This window comes from Macrobrachium rosenbergii, chromosome 8 (genome assembly GCF_040412425.1).
Source record: "Macrobrachium rosenbergii isolate ZJJX-2024 chromosome 8, ASM4041242v1, whole genome shotgun sequence".
NCBI classification, from domain to species: Eukaryota; Metazoa; Arthropoda; class Malacostraca; order Decapoda; family Palaemonidae; genus Macrobrachium; species Macrobrachium rosenbergii.
In genome coordinates, this window is record NC_089748.1 from 67,533,357 (window position 1) to 67,554,296 (window position 20,940).

Consider the following 20,940-nt stretch of genomic DNA (forward strand, 5'->3'; position numbering starts at 1 on the left):
CTTTCCTCGCTAGTATGTTTGCTTGCATTCAGTTCAACTTTGGCCAGATGCTCTCCACGAGGACGTGCTTGTCTTTAGGATATTGGGAATTAGTTCTGGAATCGACCTCTTTTTTTGAAGGCCAGAGAAGTTCCTGGACCGCAGTTTTTTTTTTTAAATGTTGGGGCAGTACTACGAATTTTTAGGAGACCTTGAAGATATCTGTTTGCGCAATCAGTTAATAGAATTTGCAAATCAGATCACTTAGTTGAAGTTGAATGTATGAAATATATATATATATATATATATATATATATATATATATATACATATATTGATATATATATATATATATATATATATATATATATATATATATATATATATATATATATATATATATATATATATATATATATATATATATATATACTGTATATATATATATATAAACAATTAAATGTAATTTTATAGGATTGTTTAAATGTAATTTTATGGATTGTTTACTTATAGAGCTATGCTCGAATATGGTAGTGAAAAATGGATTTTTGAATTAAATTGTTTCCCAATTAGTGTCACATTTATGAATAATTAATGTGAAATTTTTGAACATAATTTACATGCTGTGTTATAATTAAATTTAGATAATATCTTGGTGCCTCTTTTTACATTTCAGATCTATCAATAGTATAAAATTGCACAGACGCTTGAAATACTTTTGTGACTTACTCGAAATACGAATAGTTTCGTCACATTTTCTTGATTACAATTGACAATGTATGTACTCGATTTCGAAGGTGTATTTGTGTGAGAAGACCCTTGCCGGTCTCGAATGTGTTAGCCATCGTTTGTTCAGTGTTTTCTCTATCTGTTCCTCGGTGAAAATCATTTCGTAAAGTGATTGCTATTGAAAGGCGCACTCGAGTGCGCTCGAAGGATTTGCCACTTCATTCCACGTGTTCCGTCGTCGGCATCATCTTCATCTTAGGAATTTCTCCTTCAAAACCGCCAAGATTTATTGGTCAAACTCTCCCCAGATTTTTAAGGTAAGTGATCTCCCTATGATGAGTTTTCTTGGGTTTGCAAGTTAGAGCCACAGTAAAAAACTACACGTCCAATATCAAGCGCATTTACCGTATATTTATTACCGGATTTTCATAATGTAAGATGTATGTATTAGATTTATATAATAAACACAATAGCGCTTGTTACTACTGCCTGTCCTTTCCTGGAGCTTTTTGCTTGATTAGTTTTGGGTCCAACTGCGTGAGTTATCTAATTTAGTCACATGCAATCACAGTATTAATTATCCGCTTCTGAGTTTATAGTATAATATTTTTGCATTAAAATGTTGTAATTTGAACAATCAGGACCATTACATTTGCAGGATATTAGCTTGGTGAGCAGAAAATAAATCTTGTCTCTTTAGGTGCTCATAAAAAAAGTTAAGTATTTGTTTTTGAAGTTTTTGATAAAAACAAAAAGTACAGTTCGTTGTTAGTGGCATTTATTTAATCATCGTTAATTATTTATGTTTAGGCATGTTGATGCATAAGAAGAAATTGAACGTAAAAACTAGATCAAAATATTTAATATACAAAACGTTCAGGTTAATAGTTGCAAAGAAACAATAATTGCTTTACGTTTACTGTGTGTTTTAATAATGACTGATTTTCAGTCTGTAAATAGAGGCATTATGAGTGTTACTTCTGAAAATAAAAATTGTCAGAAGTATTTTGTGGAGGGTCGTAAATCTGAAAGACTGCAAAGCGGTCGCCCGAGTGTCTTCTTTCAAAAGAGAGTTATATGACTTAGGAAAACTGTGCCCCGGATGAAAATGAAGGAAAGATTGCTCTAATGATAAATTCGACCTTATCAGCGATCATCGATGCTGCGAGTAAGTAAAGTAAATATAAACAAGGAAATAAACATGTTCAGAGCATAATCAGTTAGAACTCATGTAATGTAAAACAACATTGTAGAAATGAAAATTAGAACTCACTTAATGTACAACAACATTGTAGAAAGGAAAATACAGCCACATGAGCGTACTCTTGATATTCGGAAGTATGACAAGTCTTCTTATTTTATCTCTTGCGTTCTGAAGTAGCAATTTTTCAGTAAAGTATGATGTATTATGCTAATGTAATTTTCCTGTGCTACGCAGAACGGTGAAACTTCGATGAGTAAACTTTGCTTTGATTTCGTTTATGACATATCGAGGACTGGATATTCATTGACAAGGTCGGCTTTGATTTTGTTTTTCTTTGTGCTAATGTTGATATTTTTGTTTGTAGCATGTGTTGCTTTCAGTTACCTGAAAGATGACTCACCTATATATATGAAAGTATTTAAGCTACGAGAAATATGTTGGTAACACTCTCTTATCTGCCAAACTATCCAATTTCTTCCCATGCTTATTTTTTTTATACCATGAGACCAAACACTTCCTGTCCTTCAATAAACAACTCCTTTTTTACCTTTTGGTTTAGGTTGTAATATGAGAACATTTTGGTGCGCTTTTCACCATATTTTTTTTTATGTCAGGAAAGAGCTGCTAATTCGAGTTTTTTTTAGACATAAAATGTTTATTGTAAAAGCATCCTAAGCGAGGAACGATATATAAGTAATAGAAAATGTAACTTTCGTCTACATTAGATAATTAAGAGCCTTAGTAATGTTTCGAAGTTCTTGGTTATGCAGTCTGTAGCGTTTTTTGTAATTTTCTGGGCTTCGTATGTTTGTTAGATATGCCTGCTTGCCTGTAGACCCCTTATCCGAGTGATCCTTTTTATGACTAAGTTTTATGGCAGGCACACCAGACCTTGCGCATGTTCAGCCTGCAGTCCTGTACCAGTTGCATAGTGAGATAAGATAAAATACCAACACACTGATGTTGTGTGGCACTGAGAAATGAGAGAGTGCGAATGAAGGAGTTTGTTCCTTTGGCTATATTAGATTCAAAGGTAATCGAGAGAGAGAGAGAGAGAGAGAGAGAGAGAGAGAGAGAGAGAGAGAATGTTGCTGTTTGAAGTCAGGTGTATCAAAAGAAATTCAGTTGGATTACGATATTTCAAATACACTTCATTGAACTGAAACAAGGTTGTGGGATGTCTGGCCAAAGGAAAATCTAAAGAAATATTTATTCTTTATCCTTTCTTCTCCCTTTTGAAATAGGGATGCTGTTCTGTAAGTCCATTGATAATAATAGATCCACGTATTCAGTTGTGACGGAATGATGTTTCTTTGATTATCATTTTTTTGTGATTGTGTGTGTTTGTGTGCCATTGTGTGTGTCTGTGTGTGTGTGCAAATTGAGTAGATGTAATTAATGAATTCTCTTAGGATATGAAAATAACTTTCGAAGTTGGTTTGATAAATCCATTGTAGAATTATGAATTTAATTTTGTTAGTGTGTGCTGATTATATATATATATATATATATATATATATATATATATATATATATATATATATATATATATATGTATATATATATATATATATATATATATATATATATATATATATATATATATATATATATATATATATATAAATATAAAGATAAAATAAAATCCACGAAGGAAAGGGAAACACTGGAGTGCTGCTAAGTAAAGGACGACAGACAGTCGAAAGGCCTCGCAGCACTCCAGTGTTTCCCTTTCCTTCGTGGATTTTATCTTTATTTATATATTCATCACGTTCCATATTTTCGTGATTCAGTTATACATATATATATATATGTATATATATATATATATACATATATATATATATATATATATATATATATATATATATATATATATATATGATCACAAACAACTGTAATAAAACAAAAAATTATCAGTCTGTGTTCAAATTATCTCTTTACCAGAAGTAGACGGTTGTTTACAGAATCAATCTGCCTAAATGTGTTAAAACACTTGCCGGAATCTCTACAGCTCTAATAGATTAGGAATTAGAATAGATTTTCTCATGGTTACCTAGCCTTTAGTCAGTAAAAGAAAAATATCCAGATTATATATATATGCATATATATATATATATTATATATATATATATATATATATATATATATATATATATATATATATATATATATAATCTGATATTTTTCTTTTACTGACTAAAACTGGGTAATCATGAGAAAATCTGTTTTAATTCCCAATCTAATAGAGTTGTAGAGTTTCCGGCAAGTGTTTTAACACATTTAGGCAGATTGATTCTGTAAACAGCTGTCTACTTCTGGTAAAGAGATAATTTGAAAACAGACTGATAATTGTTTGTTTTATTACAGTTGTTTGTAATCACTTAGTTACTAGATGAATAAGCGAATGCGTTTCTCTCTGAACTAACGTAACACACACAGTTCCATTTAAGCGAAGAGTTTTGAGGACTTTGCAGTGCCACCTTCCTTCCAGGGTGTCATACTGACTCTCGAATCCAATTTGCCTAAATCACAAGTTGGAACAGAAATGCTTTTGTGTTGTGTGTTGGGGTCCTCCATAAACAAGCTAATTTGTTTCCATGGGCGTCCGGTCCGTGCAACCCTACTTAGTTACGGGGAAAAGAAATGGGCACGAGACCCCAATTCCCCTCAGACATTTATGGCGTGACGCTAAGAATAAGACATGCTTTTAGTGGGAGTGGCACCGTATTCCAAGGGTGGCTTTGGTATGTGGATTGCACTGACCAGGTCGCGAATTTTTTTTGTATGTAGTTTAGCTTAGTTGTAGAATTAGGGGACTTCGAAAATATAATCCGCTCTAATGTTCCTGACTGATATATATTCACTTTATAAGCTTAAAGAAAATTCAACAACAATAACAACAATAATAATAATAATAATAATAATAATAATAATAATAATAATAATAATAATAATAATAATAATAATGGTAAATTATTATTATTATTATTATTATTATTATTATTATTATTATTATTATTATTATTATTATTATTATTATTGAATATGGTGCCCGCGTTATCTATAAGAAATAAAGCACGAAGCTTTTTTTATAGTCTTTAAAATTCAAATTAAATCTAAAATAGATATCTGTAGGTTTTTTTAAAATACCTAATGTAGATAACTGCTGGAGACTGACGCCTTATTTTGATTCTTGAGTAATGTTTAGCTTTGTAATTGATGTTCAGAGCTTAATTTGTGAACGTAATAGATTTCGAAAGGATTGCATGACATTATGGATGTATGTTTTTGAAGTTGAGTCAGTCTGTGGACATAATATAAATGCAAGAGTTTTGAAGCAGTAATTTGCAGTGTACATGTTTTAAAAGAAGTACAATATTGGTATTTGATGATGAAATGATTAATGCAAATAAAAGTTGCTTGAAGTAGACAGTATACTGGCTACGCGCGTTATCGACTTCTACTTTAACCCTGAATTAGATCTCTGAGAACTGACTAAACGTTAAAGATGTAGACGGCTTTACTTTCCGGAGATTCGATTGGCATACAGTTCATTGGTAGGAAGCTGGCGGTTGTTTTCTTAAGTTCCTTTACTGATTAATTGAAGGCGTCTGTGTCATGGTTCATCACCCCAGGCCAGGGTTTGTTTGTGCCCACGTGCATGTATGTTTCCTTACGACATTTTTATGCTAATTTTTAAATGTGTTTTGTGATGTTTCCAGCTTGATTGATAAGTAATCCGTATTAAGATTTGCTATGTGCACGTCTGTATATGAAATACATCAGTTTTAAGTTCTGAACTATTTAGGGATTCTTTCTGTCGAAATATCATAGGATTTTTAAAATTGTTCTTTTAATTACCCCAATATAACATATCGACGTAATAAAAGTGTAAAGCTATACAACATATACATATAAAAAAAGTTTGAAACCAGTACTTGCCATATCGCTCAAAGCAATGGTCAGTGTTTCAACAATTCGCTTTTTAGGCTTGCCAGTAAATTGCACATGATTATGTGGCGGGTGTTTGGGTCATTTTTATTACGGAAAAATGTAACGCAATTACGTTTTCACTCAACATTTTTTATGTAAATGTAATCACTAATTTTGTCCAGAAGTGCTTCGTCAGAAAACTCTGTGACTGCAAGAATAGCACTGGAAACGTTAATAATTTAAGCTTGGGAGTGCAATAAAGTATACAAGGATACACTTTCGTGCCTAATCTTGGTGCAAAAGGAAACCAATTTTTATATGGAAAAACTGGACTCGTATTCTTAGTTTATTTTAATTCATTTTCAATATGAGGTCCGTTTTCCATATTCAGATAATTTCTTGAGATATATAACCCTACTTTTTTATATTCCCGTTTTAATCAGTTGGAATGGAAAACAGTTCCGTCTTCCCCACCCAGTGACCTGTATTGAAATTCCTCCCCTGTCCCGGTGAAAATATGTAAAATTACTACACATTGTCAAAGTTTTACCTAAATTCTGTCAGCGGCGACGCAGCTGTTCGAAGTTTCCTGCTTTTTGCTCTCATTGTTTTGAGAAGTTGAGAAGAAACTTTGAATGAATTAGGTCGATGGGAGTGGAAAGCATAAAGATAATATGTAGAGACAGTCTCAGTTTTACCTTTCGTCTGATTTTTTTAATGTGGTGTATGGAACTGTTTATGGAAAAATACGTTGACTTGAACCTGTTGTTTTATCAAACTTAATTTCTTTACTTTTCACGTCAGTCATTTCCGATGTATTAAAAAAAATGCCGTGAAAATTAAAGAGTGTTGGTTAATTGTATTTTAGTGTTTTTAGTACTGCTGAATGGATAGTATTAATTTTTCTTTTAATATTAGCTCAAGCCCTTATGAAGTTGTCTGTCTCGCAATTTTTGGCTTTTAATGTAATAGGTAAGACTCTATAGCTGAGTAGCAGATTGTTTTAAGCATGAAATGTAAAATTTGTTTCTACACAGGTGAATGGAAGTTTTCTTCAGTAACAGAAATCATCATTAATATCGCCTCCAGCGCCCCTTGACACAAAGGGACACTGAAATTTCGGTATATCTCTTACACATATTCGCTCGTCACCAGCCTCCCTTTTCATAGTTCTCATCCTAGTAGGTCAGGGTCTTCCAACTCTTCAGGTACCCACAGGAGCCTGTCTGACACTATCACATATCATTCTTCCAGGTGATGTACGAAGGACATGTCCAAGTTATTTTCCATCTCCACTGTACATCTCAGCTGCTTGAGAAACTTAAGCGATTTCCCTTACGATATTATCTATCACTGCATCCTGCCTTTTTTAGTCTTTCACTAATTTTTGACTTGAGACCCTGTATCGTTCTTGTTAAGTACTAGAAAGATTCAGCTTCATTAATCCATTTTCCATTTAATGTTATTTCATCCCTTTGGGTATAATCTATCCTCTTTACACCTGTTTTTCTTCGATTTATTTTTATTTCCATCTCTCCCTATATGTAATGCATTCTGTTAAGGAAGCTTTGTAAATTTTTGGTGTTTTGCTGATTAAAACAGAATCATCTGCATATTCTAAGTCTTTCAAGTATCCATTGTTACTCCACTGTAAACTTTTTCCTCCATCTCCCACCATTCCTTTCGTCATAAAACCTATAAGAAGGGCAAATAACATAGGTGAAATAACATTTTTTTCTAGCCCCACAATTTACTACAAACTGAATCAACAAGACCTTATTAGTATATAACTTTGCAACTACTTTGTTCATCAAGAAGTCCTTATTAATATATAGCTTTGCAACTACTTTGTTCATGGATAATTTCACTTAGCTTTACTTATTTAACGGAAATGCGATAGGGACATAAAACCTTCCATAATATTGGTCTGTGGATGCAGTCAAATGACTTTTCCTAATCAATTACAACCATTAGCCAATTGAGAATAAGCATGCATAATACATTCATTACAACGGATACAAACGCAGTTTCCATCTCATAGGTTTCTTTATTATAGATTCCATTTCAGAAATTGCCAGTTCATGCATAATCACACTTAGGTCTTCATCAGTTTCTGGTATATCAATCAGATTATCTCTCTCATATTTCTTTTGACATGACCTCACAAAAATTTTCTGCCCAGCATTGTCTTCCCTCTTCTGATATTTTTGAGTTATCCCTCCTTTTTAGAGGTATTTTCCTCTTCTTTTCACCCAAGGATCTTTCATTAATAATTGGTATTTGGGAGACTCAGTCGCAAATGCCACTTCCTCAGATTATGGCTGTGTCAACAAACACAACCTGTTTGTTCAGATATGCTCTTCTGTTTCTTTTCGATATTTGCGTAACTTTGCTATCGAGCCTTGATTTATTGTATCCTAAGTATCATCCGATATATAAGTTTTCTATCTTCTTACCTCATATCCCAGTATTTCTTGATTAACGTCCTTGAAGTAAATCCAGTGATCATTGATTATTTGCATCTCAAATATGGTTCATAAAACTACGGATCTGTATCGAAATTTGATGTTTAATTATTGAGAAGCTTTAATGTATCAAACCTGGATACTTTTTCAACCTTTATAGTAACTGCTTTAAATTTCTCTTTAGTGTAGCAGTAGCAAGTTCGCTGCTCAGTAGCTCCTAACAATCCTTAATGTTCTTTTTCTCTTTTGAATGATAACTTATGTCATCTGTATGGATTTTGTGACTGATGGGTATCCTTTTGTTGGAAAGAGCATCTCCAATTACCAGTTGATTTGCAGCACAAAAACGAATAAATTGCACCCCATTTTTGTTTGCAGTCACTCCAAGATCCTCCTTATCAGTTACATCCTCAATACCTTCATTGTTATACGGACCTCTGTATTTATATATCAAGAACAGTGATAACTTTTGCATTTTTTTAAATATTAAACAAATTCCTCCATCCCATTCTCTCTTTTCACATTTCTTTGCACCGTGATTTACAAACAGCTAAGGTGCCTATTCCATATCTCTTGACTTCATATTCGACCTATCTTATTCAGGGCTCTCATGCTCAAATTTCCTATTTTCAAGTTATCCGTAGTATTTATAACCAAAGAGTGTCTTGGCATCCCAAAACAACCGAAACTAGCTGGGCCATTTCAAACTTGTACCTCTCCATTTGCGTGGCAGGGATCCATTGGTTAAATACACTAAAGGATAGCTAGTTCCTTGTAGTGAGCAGTTTCTAGCTAAGATCAATAACCCTTCCGTTGCCTATTTGTATTTAATCAAGGTCATCCACCAGGTATCCAGAGTTGAAGGCAACGAGATAAAGCACACAACACCTTAACCCTATCCATTGTCCTTCTGGGAAACTTTTCCGGTACTTCTACTGAGCAAGGCCACAATTTTCTATTGTAATCTAGCCTTTGACTAAAGAAGTGTGAGCCTCAAGTAACCAGGCGCTCATGCTTCATCTCGAAATCTTAATCCTGATACTGCCAGGCGGGCCAACTTGATCTGGTGCTCACTAAGAGGTAGGGATGCAACTCTCTGAAGCCGTATAGATACAGATAATTTTAAGAGATTAAAAGTAATTTTCATGTATTGCTCTTTTGAGTAGGTAAGTTGGTAAAGCTATCTCTCAGACAGCAAGTATCTAGCCAGGATATATATTTTCCTGCTTTCTGTTTTTCAGGAGGCCCTGTGTTTCCTATTCTCTTCACTTAAAGAGCGTTGTTTTGTATGCATTTGGTGCCCTGCACAGAAGGTGAACTAGCAGACTCTTGAGATATGGTTTCCTAGTTGCTGAACGATTTTATTTTCTCTTTTAAGATTACTGACTTTGTAGTCGTAACAAATAACTGACTAATTTAGCAACATTTTGTAACATGGAGAGCATGAGTATGGCTTTCCCCTTTATTAGGGGAAACGCCTTTTCGGTTAAATGGACATAATTTAGTTCTTTATTGGTGTCGGTCATTTCATGCTTAATAAAGCTCTGCTTAGATAGAAGTTGTTTTTCCGTAAGAAAAAAATACTTTACAGGTAATGATTGTCTTTTCCCCCTCCTGTCTGGAGAATTGGAGAAACACTGTATCATGACGAGTTTCTTGGCTGCTCCTCGTTTCTGATGTTACGATAGAGGGACTCAGCGTGAAAACAACTTATAAAGAATAAAAGGTCTGTCATGTCTATATAGACCATGAAAAAACTTCTTCCAGGTTTACAAATGTTATCGTATCGATATGGACATTAGAACAAACCTACCTATAAACAACAGTTTGTGTGCACAGTAGACCTCATGGGCAGTCGGACTGTGCAACTGTATCAGGGTTTAGTGAAACATGCATCTAGTTCTAAAGTTGTATAGCAGTTTCTTCTTTTTCCAAAATGAACTAATTGGCCCAAAAAGCCCTAATTTTCTTAGTCTGGAAATAACTTCTTAGCCTTATGATTTTTTTTAATATAGAGGAGTCAGGTTCTCATAAAATTATTCTTTTATGTAACTTCAGCAGATAGATAACATCGAATAAGAAAATCAAATTAAACTTTAAAATGAGCAGTAATGATAGGAATGAGAAAACAAAAACTGTGGGAAGGAGAGAGATCGCAAGTTTTGGACCTGTTCATTGTGAGTTCCTCAACTTGCACCTTAACTTTTATGATGAATGGAGACACATGGAGTTTGGAAAGCACCTTGGCTAGTTAAGTTTTTTTCTTGGGTGAAGCCAGTTATGATGGGAACTTGATGCTGGTCTCAATTTAAGAAATAATGGGAAGAAAACTTACGTTGGAATTATTTTATATTTTTATTGATGCCGTTACCTTTGTTAGTATTGTTCATGTTGGCTTTTCTTTTATAGGGATTTGCGTTCCCATTAGCAATTTAATCGGAAGATTGTGCGACGAGCGAAATTTTGGGTACTTGTTCAAACTACGACAGTTCTCATCCACAAAACTTGATTCTGTTTCGTAAATTTGTATAGCCTCGAATCTTGAATCTCTGTTTATGGAACCATGATGGCTATAGCGTGACAGAGAATACATTTACTGTTGACATACGAATTTATTTAGTCCTTGTTTTATGTATCGTTTTATATATTGAAATGCCATCTTTAACAAAATACTTCTGGATACATCGGGAATTTTGTATTAATTGGTGTTCCATTGTTAACATTTTGTTTGCTGAAATACTGTCGTTGATGGTCTGTTCTTTGTTTATTTACTTGCCACCGTAAACGTTTTGTTTATTGTTACATCCACCGTAGGGGGGTAGTGCCGTCAGTGCACCTCACGGGGTGCACTGTCGGCATTACTAAAGATTCCTTGCGGCGTCCTTTCTGCCCCTAGCTGCAACCCCTTTCCTTTCCTTTTACTGTACCTCCATTCATATCTTTCTTCCATCTTGCTACCCACCTAACAATTATTTCATAGTGCAACTGCTAGTTTTTCCTCCTGTTACACCTTTCAGACTTACCTACTCTCAATTTCTTTTCCAGCGCTGAATGACCTCATGGGTCCTAGTGCTTGGTCTTAGGTCTAAACTCTATCGGGTGTTTCGAAATTAGAGCCCCCCCCCTCCACAGAACAAATGGAAAGTTATGAAGTTTTCTGGTATAGCCTATCTCCATGAACATTATTTTAAGTTTCTATTAAGCTATTTTTCATTTTACATTTCTTTTATTTTCAGACTGAGTGGTTAGATACAGCCATGGCTAACGACTCGGAGGAAATCAGTTGGATTGACCGAATCGGGCTATAACCTTCAGAGAGCTCTGCTGGCACATCCTTCATTTCACGTTCCTGGATAGCTAAATACATTAAAAGAGATGAACCCTTTGTTAAAAGAAACTGGAACAAAAATCCATATGACTGTCATGCGAAAGAGTGAGAATCTTGGAAGGCCTGAAGTCCTTTCTCAGGAGTCAAAAGACATCATAGCTGAGGCAGTGGGTAGACCAAGAAAAGTCTTTATGTAAATTGGCGCTTGAACTAGAAACAAAAGGGAAAGAAGAGAAGTTATAGTGCTGTGTATCGTGAGTTGAAAAATCTGGTATCAAACCATTTCATGTTGTCAGCAAGCCCAACATCACTCAGCAACAGAGAGAAGACCATGCATGGTTTTGTGGTTTATTTCTTAAAGATTGGGATGAAGCTGACTTTTTTCCATGTTGCTGCATCAGATGAATTCTTCATTTACACAGTCAGGAAGCCAAATCATAAAAATTACATCATTTGGGCTGCAAAGTTGGATGATGTCAGCGATGACGTGCGCTATCGCCAAGTTGTGAAATTTCCTGGAGATGATGAGAATAACCCCTAAGAAGAACTAACCTGTAGTCTTTAGCTTTGATGTACTCCAATTTTAGTTGGGTCATTTGTCATTTATTAACCTTAATCAATTTATTATTGTTTCTCACAATTTGTTTCCGCTATACTACATTGTTTTTCATTAGTACAATTGACACTGTCACCACACCATTTGCAAGGTTACGCAATGTTGTCACGTACCTCTTCCAGGGGACCACCGTTGAGCAAGTAAGAACTTAGGCTCGATTAAGATGGTGATTTACCGGAAAATCGAATTTCTTGATCACATTAAGTCTAATTAATGAGGCGGAAGTTTCACGGCCGATTAGCACCAGTTTCTCACGGGAAGAGGAGTCTCAGATTACCTGAGTTCTGGTGCAAAGCTTAAGCTTACCACCGAGGTCTTGTGTAAGCTCAAGCTTGGTTGACTGTCTTTTAAAAATGTTGCTGCGAGGTATTCATCTTACATGATGGTGCAGTGGTTCAGTTTTATTAATTTATTTTTCTTTACTGCAGAGATTACTGGAACAGATAACAACAAATGCCCTAATTTAGTCGGTTCTAATAAAAAAAAATCGAAGGAAAAAATGGGAGGTGAACAAAGACGTACTCTTATGTTTCCAAGTTGAATCCAAAGGCAGTTCAGAATCAATAAAAATGACTAAAAGCGACATATAGACTGTTTTGTAATTAGCTTGCCATAAGATGTTTGTAGCCATTAATTTGTGAATTCGTGAAAGAAGAGGAGGCCTAATTGAATTAATCTTATCTTATCCTATTCTGTCCATGAATTCTTTTTTAAGCAAATTGGTCTGAAATCTGGCTTCGCTGGAACATTATGTAATTTTCAAAGCTTGTATAAAGGAGTACAAAGCTATGGATAACGTTATTGAAGAAGAATGTAGAACAACTGCTTTGTTGATTAGGACAACAATAGCATATCTAGTTTTACTACCGTCAAAGTATGTTATTGTTGTCGGGACACAGTTTTTGGTGTTAACGTTATGTTACGTCCCAGGATTCTGCACATTCCTTGACCGAAATATGCCTCATTGGGAAATCCAGTGTTCTTTATTCTAATTGCATAGATACCCCTATATTTGTGGTGTATATTAGTTTTCGACATGAACAGGAAAGTTCAGTGATGATTTTTCCACACTGAAATTTCTCAACAGTTAATTAAAAATGATATCTAACGTGGTTTCCCATGTTATGATTGTACACGTAATAGGTGGTTTAGTTGGTAAGATAAAATGCATAGTTCAGTTTCATAGTTCAGTTTAACCAGAACACAGAGCTGATTAACAGCTCTCCTAGGGCTGGCCCGAAGGATTAGACTTATTTTACGTGGCTAAGAACCAATTGGTTACCTAACAGCAACGGACCTACATGGCTTATTATGGAATCTAACCACATTATGGCGAGAAATGAATTTCTGTCACCAGAAATAAATTCCTCTAATCCTTCACTGGCCGGAAGAGAATCGAACGCGGGCCTAGGAGAGTGCTAGGCGAGTACGATATCGACCCATCCAGTGAAGAACTTAGAGATTGCATAAATAACAGGCCGGCAATATAGCCTGTGAAAGTCTTGCTTGGAGAGAAACGTATTTTTCTTAATGTTTGCAGTGTTATGTTAAAGAATATCATATATATATATATATATATATATATATATATATATATATATATATATATATATATATTATATATATATATATATATATATATATATATATATATATATATTATATATATATATATATATATATATATATATATATATATATATATATATATATATATATATATATATATATATATATATATATATATATATATATATATATATATGTGTGTGTGTGTGTGTGTGTGTGTGTGTGTGTGTATATCGTAGAAATTAATAAGAGAATGTTTAAACAGGATTTGATTGTAGGTAGTACAGAAGCTGCTTAATGTATTTTATTTATTTGTTTATATATTTATTTATTTTTTAGATGAAAGATCAGTCGCTCAGAAAGTCGAAACGAACGCATGGGACCTGGGTAGGAGGCTGTTACCGGGATATCTGTGCGTTCTTAAAGAGAGTTAAGGGTCACAAAATTATGGAAGGTTGGGCACATTCGTAATCCGGTAATTAGTGTCTGTAGGATTTTGACAATACATAAGTTACTGTTTATGCAAGCCTGAAGTAGTATATACATATATATATATATATATATATATATATATATATATATATATATATATATATATATATATATATATATATATATAATATATATATATATTATATGTATATATCTATATCTTCTGTGTCTCAGAAACAAAAAGTATGAAAAAGGAAAATAAGAGAGGTTTAATCTTGGAAAAGTAGCAAACTCGGCTTTTCCACCCGCTTGCTTATGAATTTCTAATAATTTTGCTCTTGCAAAATTTTCGTATGTATCCGATTGCATATCTGAAACTTAATCGCGTTCGTGAAATGTGTTCTCGAATCTGAGTTTAGCTAAATGCAATTCGAGCAATTTCTTATAGGAATGCTTATTGCGAAACAGTTTGAATTCGGAGCTGAAACGATTTAGCCTAATGGGTCTAATCCAACCATGCGTTTGTACTCTTGCCTAATAGAATATTATAATTTAGGTAGGCAATGCAATATGCAGGGCAGTTTCAGTGAAATAGTGGTATATATTTCCATTCCTTGTAAATGAAGCGTTGAATACTTACCATTAAATTCTGTTAAGCTGTTGTAGGTATGCTCCGACGTGGAATTTTGTAATGCTTTTCTTACTTAAAGAGGTTAGTGCCATTGCAGTAAATATCTCCAACATCATATTTTATTGCTTCCACGACAGTTTATGAAAACTGTACCCTTGTATCCAGTCGTTCTTTCTCATTTAGGAGCGAGAGTTTTTTTGTTTATATTGCTTAGGACAACTTGATAGTTATGAGTGTTCATAAAGTTTAATGAATATGCTGAAATTTTAACAGAATCGTTGTTTGGCCATAAACAAGATGGCTCGAGATTTTTCCGATAATTCCTCTTGAAATGTTGAGTAAATATAGTTCGGCCATTGCAGTGAACTTTTTCAGTAAGGGCATGTTACGAATCCTTACAAGTGTATATCTAATAAATAAATCGGGGAAAAAAAATCAGTTTTGTGTGCATAAATTTCTGAATATTCGTTTGACCAAGAAATCATGTGGGTGTGATATCCCACAACAGCTGCTGGATAATTCAGAGGGACCTGACCATGTTGACGGAATTTATTCATGAGAGGGCGAAGAGGAGAAATTTTGTCTTAATTGAATATGAAGTGGTCATTAAAAAGTAGAACGAGTGTCTTCTGTTTCCGACTCTAGTTAAAGTTTCTGGCTATGAATAACGGGCACGGGTTCTCATTTCCTTACTGTGTAACTCCGAGAAACAGATGTTTCCTGGATCTTGTATTATTTTCGATTAACAGCCAAAGGAGATAAGCTAGTGATATTTAATACTTCTATAATGTCCTGCACAACATAAGTAATTTACAAAGCTTCCCATTAGATTGGGATAATGTTTACTGCATTTTGTTGTTCATCAACCGCTTTCAGCTATTGAAAAATAGAAAATGTTTTGGTCTTTAGTTATGCGAATGTATATCAGTTTTTTTTTTCGTGGCAAGGGAATATCAGGCCTCAGGAAGATAAAGATTCAGACATAATTGGATGAATTAGAAAGTTTTGACATAAAAGAAAAATATTGTCGATTATAATCCAGTGGCATAGTGGTATGGGTGCCACGACAAAATCGGTATTTTCGTGTGATTTTAGTTTACGTATAAACTTGAAGGTCCCGAGTTTTGAAAATGACAAGTCATCATTGATGGAAAATGTGACTTGATTTGCTAATGTAGCAGTGGTGTTTGTCCAGACTATATAGGCTTCATGACTGTGGGGTTGATGAGCCTCTTCACAGAGTTTGAATTTGCCAAATACGTTCGTTCGAAATTTATGTTTGAGAATGCATCGTACATGTATATATATCCGGATTTCCCACCTTAGCAGCAGCGGCATTGTATCCACAATCATTAGGATATGGACTTATTTTAAATCTGCCTTCGAAATTTTAGTTTACGCAATACCTTGCTGTGAGAGTGTGAGTCTGGTTTACTTTAAAATATTACGATTTGCTTCCTCGTTATGTATATTCTTAAGTTCTTACACTTGACTGAACGATGTGTATATAATAACGCTTGTAGTGCGGCGTAACATATTGCCAGAACTCAGGAATATGCCGACTGGACTTTTATTTTACTGAACTCAGCTTTTTACAGATTTGATAACATTTTATTTTCCGTTAGGTAGTAGTATATTTTATTTGAATCTGGAGTTTATTTGTGATATAACATATCAACCAGGTCTGATGCTGATTCATCATTTTCTCGAAATTAGTTGGATTTAAATTTGATCAAAGTTTTCTAACTATTTTTGCCAATTTCGTTTCACCTTTCTTTTCAATTTCTTATCAGTGGAGGGCTGAACGGGAATTTGTAATTTTTTTATGCTTGCTTGTTTCGGTTTCATCGCTGAAAACCGAACAGTTTTATGGTCCCATAAACTGGATTAAAAATGCTTTGAAGTTTAATAGAGCCACTTTTTTTTTTATCCACAAAGAGGTCGTGGAGACATGTCAGAAGTCTCTGCCCTCTTATCTCTGTCTGTCCGTCTTCCGTCACACTTTGTTTTCTTTAGTGATAATATGATAACGAGTGAATTTGGATGGTAATTTTAGCACATAGCTTTCACATAACATTTTCTTGAATGAGTTGTGAGATGGTTCTTGACTCTTATTTTTGTAGGAAATCTCCGTTTTGAGAAAAAGTTCGCTTCATGTACAGTACATGATTAGCAAGAAATTTCAGTGATATTGTACACATATCTTATATTTGACGTGCACTTAGTCTCATTTGAAGTGGCCATTTTGTGTACCATCTTTAGTTCAAGTGGTAGTTGTGCGTCGGCCGGGAATTTGTCATGCATTCATGTCTTAGGTGGTGCAAAACTGTGATATAGTAACACGCGTTATGAGGAAGCGGTGGCCTGTACGAGTATGCCAAGCCAGTCGTGTGTTTATCATTTACTTTCACTTAATTGCGAAGAAATGTGGCATTTCCTTATCAAATAAGACGGTCACGGGAAATAAATTTTGCTTCTGAAGTATCAAAAAGAGCGCGGTAACGTCATTAGCAATACATCGTTAAGTGTCGCTAATGTCCTGTAAATTCAGAGGTTAAACGTGTAAACTTATTTCATATTCAAGTCATTTAGTTTTGGACTGGAAGGATCCAGAAAGCTTTTCGTTTCTCAGTTAGCATTTAATGGGTGGGGCTGCTATCCCATGCCTATCTCCACCTGGCCACGAACCACTACAGTTACTTAACTACCATATACCTAATGGGTTTTAGCGGAATGTGCCCATATCTCCGTCTGCGTGTGGCATTGTAAGCCAGGGTCTCCCGCTAGTGAGGCGAGTACCGGTACCTTAAGCACGATGCCCATGATATTGCTAAGACAAAGATTAATTGAAAAATACACGAGTCTTAAAATGGAGAAACAAATCCTCAGTTATGTGACTGTAAGAATATGTTATTTTTAAATATATTTGTACAGTTACATAACTGTGGATTTGTTTCTCTACTAATATTGATGATGTTTTGACCAAGTTGTCATGTTCTATTTAATTGTGGAAAGCATCGTAGGAACTATGTTGGAACTAAATGGTACCGTTTTTTATATGTTGGAACTAAATGGTACCGTTTTCTTATTAAGTTTGTTTACCTGACGAAGCCTTATCGCTAACTGTCAACAAAAGATATGACACTTGGCACTCTGTTATCTCTTACATTAGTCCATCCCTGATGCTGGTTTGACTGTTGATGTTTGCTCTCCTTCGCACCTTTGGCTCTGTGATTCTAGTTATAATTTGTAATTTGTAGGCTTATGGAGGAGTATGCGTATATGGAAGAGTGAGCACGCACGTGCGCAAATATGAGCTCGCATGAGCTTTGTTCTAATGATGAGAGGACAAACGTGGGCTAATGGAACCTGGTTATAACCTGAAATATTAAAACAAGGAGCGAGATCCCGACTACACAATAATTTGCAAAATAAATTCCATACCTTTTCTAACTGTTATAACCCTGAGAATGGAAGCATAACGAAAGATTTGGGAATTCAAAACTATTTCATACCATTTTTTCTGGAACTGCTCCGGTAGAGATCTTGGACAGGAGTAACATAGAAAATTGTAAGAGGTTTCTTCGTGATTCTTTTTAATAATTTTTTTGTTTTGTACATCTGAGGGTCAAATCAATCAATATCTCTGGATGTTCGAGAATTACTACAAATATCCCCTGATGTTCGAGTTTTTTGTTTGTTTTTGTTTTAAGCTTATTCGTGTTGTGATGTTCTAAAATTAACCTAGTGCCTCATTTATACTCGAGAATTCCTGAATTTTTCTTGACGTTGATACTCAACAACTCCTTTCAAAAATGCTTTAATGTATTTATTAGTACTTTTTTTAATTTTAAGAATCGCTGAAGATGATATCGTTATTGGGATACCAGATCAGTTGTTATTTGAGACGTAACCTACTTTTCTGATATCCTCTCTCTCTCTCTCTCTCTCTCTCTCTCTCTCTCTCTCTCTCTCTCTCTCTCTCTCTCTCTCTCTCTCTCTCAACACTGGTATGATAGAGATAAAAATAACGTTTTCGCTTCGTTTTTAACCCAAATCAGAACGTATTCACGTGGTAATAAATTCACTCCCGAAATTGCTCCTAAATGTTTTCATCGCTCGAAAGCTATAGATGAATTTAATTTGAATATTGATGTTATTTACGAAAGCGAAAGCGGCGTTTCAGCCAGGCTTTTAGTGCTTTCATGGGGGTAGTAGTTGCTGGTGTAATATACACATCCTTGGGCTCTCGAGAATTCCTGACATTAAAGACACTGTTTTTAACTTTTCCTCTTTAAGTGATTGGTTTTTCTCGCCCTCTCAGGTCTACTTTTGTTCTTTTTATTATTCTTTTCTTATAATGAAATAGAAATTCTTTTGAGTTTTTACATGAATTGATATTATTGATAAGATCTGGATCAATTTTAATCACCCACGATATTTGTCGAAATTTAAATCGGCAAGAAAATTTCCATGTTAATTTTCGCATGGAAGAACCATGCTTTGACAGATTTTAAAAGTTTCTGTTTTTTTTTTTATTTTAATCTTGTGATATTTTCATGGACATTGCAAACCTGTGTCTCCTGTATTAAGTTTTCACCTTAAATGATGACAAACTTACGTACTACATAAATGGTGCAACATTCAGACACTGATCGAGGTAGTTGTAGGGCTCCGATTGCAGGTTAAGGATATGACGCTCGGGCTGATTAAAATGGAGTATCTTAGGTAGGCTTATTTTTTTTTTCTTTTTACCTCGCGAATATAATATTGTTGGAAAAGTGGAGTTTCAAGATTTGACTCTGTTATCATGGCCAAACCATTCCTTAGCAGAAAATAGGCCTAATTAATAGTTTGAAGTAGTACCAACTGAACAGTTTCTTATCTGAGGTGATGGATGCGAATAAAATACAAGACAGACGTGTGATTCAACCATGAACGTCATGTGAAAGAAATCAAGAACCCGATGATCTTTTCATACTCTCTCAAAGAAAACTCAGGGCTATATCGATCTTTGTTTCATACAGCACCATTCATGGCTAATTGCGGTCCTTCTCTCGCCTTCTTGATTGTTCGGGATTTTTTAGTGAAAAGCCTCTGCCACGTCTAGACGTTTGCTGTTTTCTTGTTCTCCATGCTCTTTACACCTCATTTGCACTGTGACTAGATCACCACTAAGCGTCCTATTTAAGCATTTTACTGAGCTAACAATTTCACACATCGCTCGAGTTTTACGCTTTGCTCTTTTCTGGCCCTCTTATCTCCACGACTGTGCAAGCATTTCATGTTTACAATTTTCACCTTTTCTTATTCACATCCAACAACCTTAGATAAAGAAGAGTTGACCCGGCAGTCCTTTCATGTGTTTCCAATATTTGTCGTCGCGTTAAATGTTCGGCTCCGTAACTTCTGCCTTGCTCGCATCCTGTGGAATTCACCTCTTGCTTCCATTCATTCGTGATCCGTGATGTAGTCTCCCAGATACCTAAATGAGTAACCAATGACGTGTTTCCAGCATTCTCTCCACCATTCATCGCACAAATACAGATATTTTAACGTCTTTTAGGGTAATATGAATATCAGACTGTTTTTTCCAGTAACGTGAGTGGAAACGGGGTTGAAAACCTAGGGACTTTGCCTGGATAACGCTTAGAAAATATATAAATGACTTGAATAAAGGCGAGCAAGTAGGTCTGTCCCTTATATGGAGGTTTTAAGAAATAGGAATACAGTACCTGTCTGTGATATAAATGTATTAGCAATTGTGAAAATTATGACATTACACCTTAAGTGTTGGACAGCGCTTCCTGTACTGTGTACAAGCTTTTCGACAGCAGATAACAATAATTCAGTCCTTTTGCTTCGGTGGAGGTGGTCCTTCAACAAAAATTAAACGTACGCATTGTTGTGTTCATGATCCAGTGATTCAGTCTAAATTTTCTTTACTGCACTGTTGTTATAGTTATTAAACGATAAAAAATTGTAATTATTATAATGAAAACCGTAATACTATTAGTGTTGACAAAAATAATTTCCAGGCTAATACCAAAA

The 20,940-nt window shown here is 34.6% G+C and overlaps 1 protein-coding gene across 1 annotated transcript in view; it reads left to right on the top strand.

Moving 5' to 3' along the window:
• Positions 1 to 907: 907 nt before the first annotated feature.
• The window catches only part of LOC136840949 (tripartite motif-containing protein 3-like), an 882,756-nt gene continuing 862,723 nt past the window's right edge, over positions 908 to 20,940 (top strand). The window contains exon 1 of the mRNA XM_067107922.1: positions 908 to 1,025. The gene's annotated coding sequence lies outside the window, so the exon portion shown is untranslated. The remainder of the gene's footprint in view (positions 1,026 to 20,940) is intronic.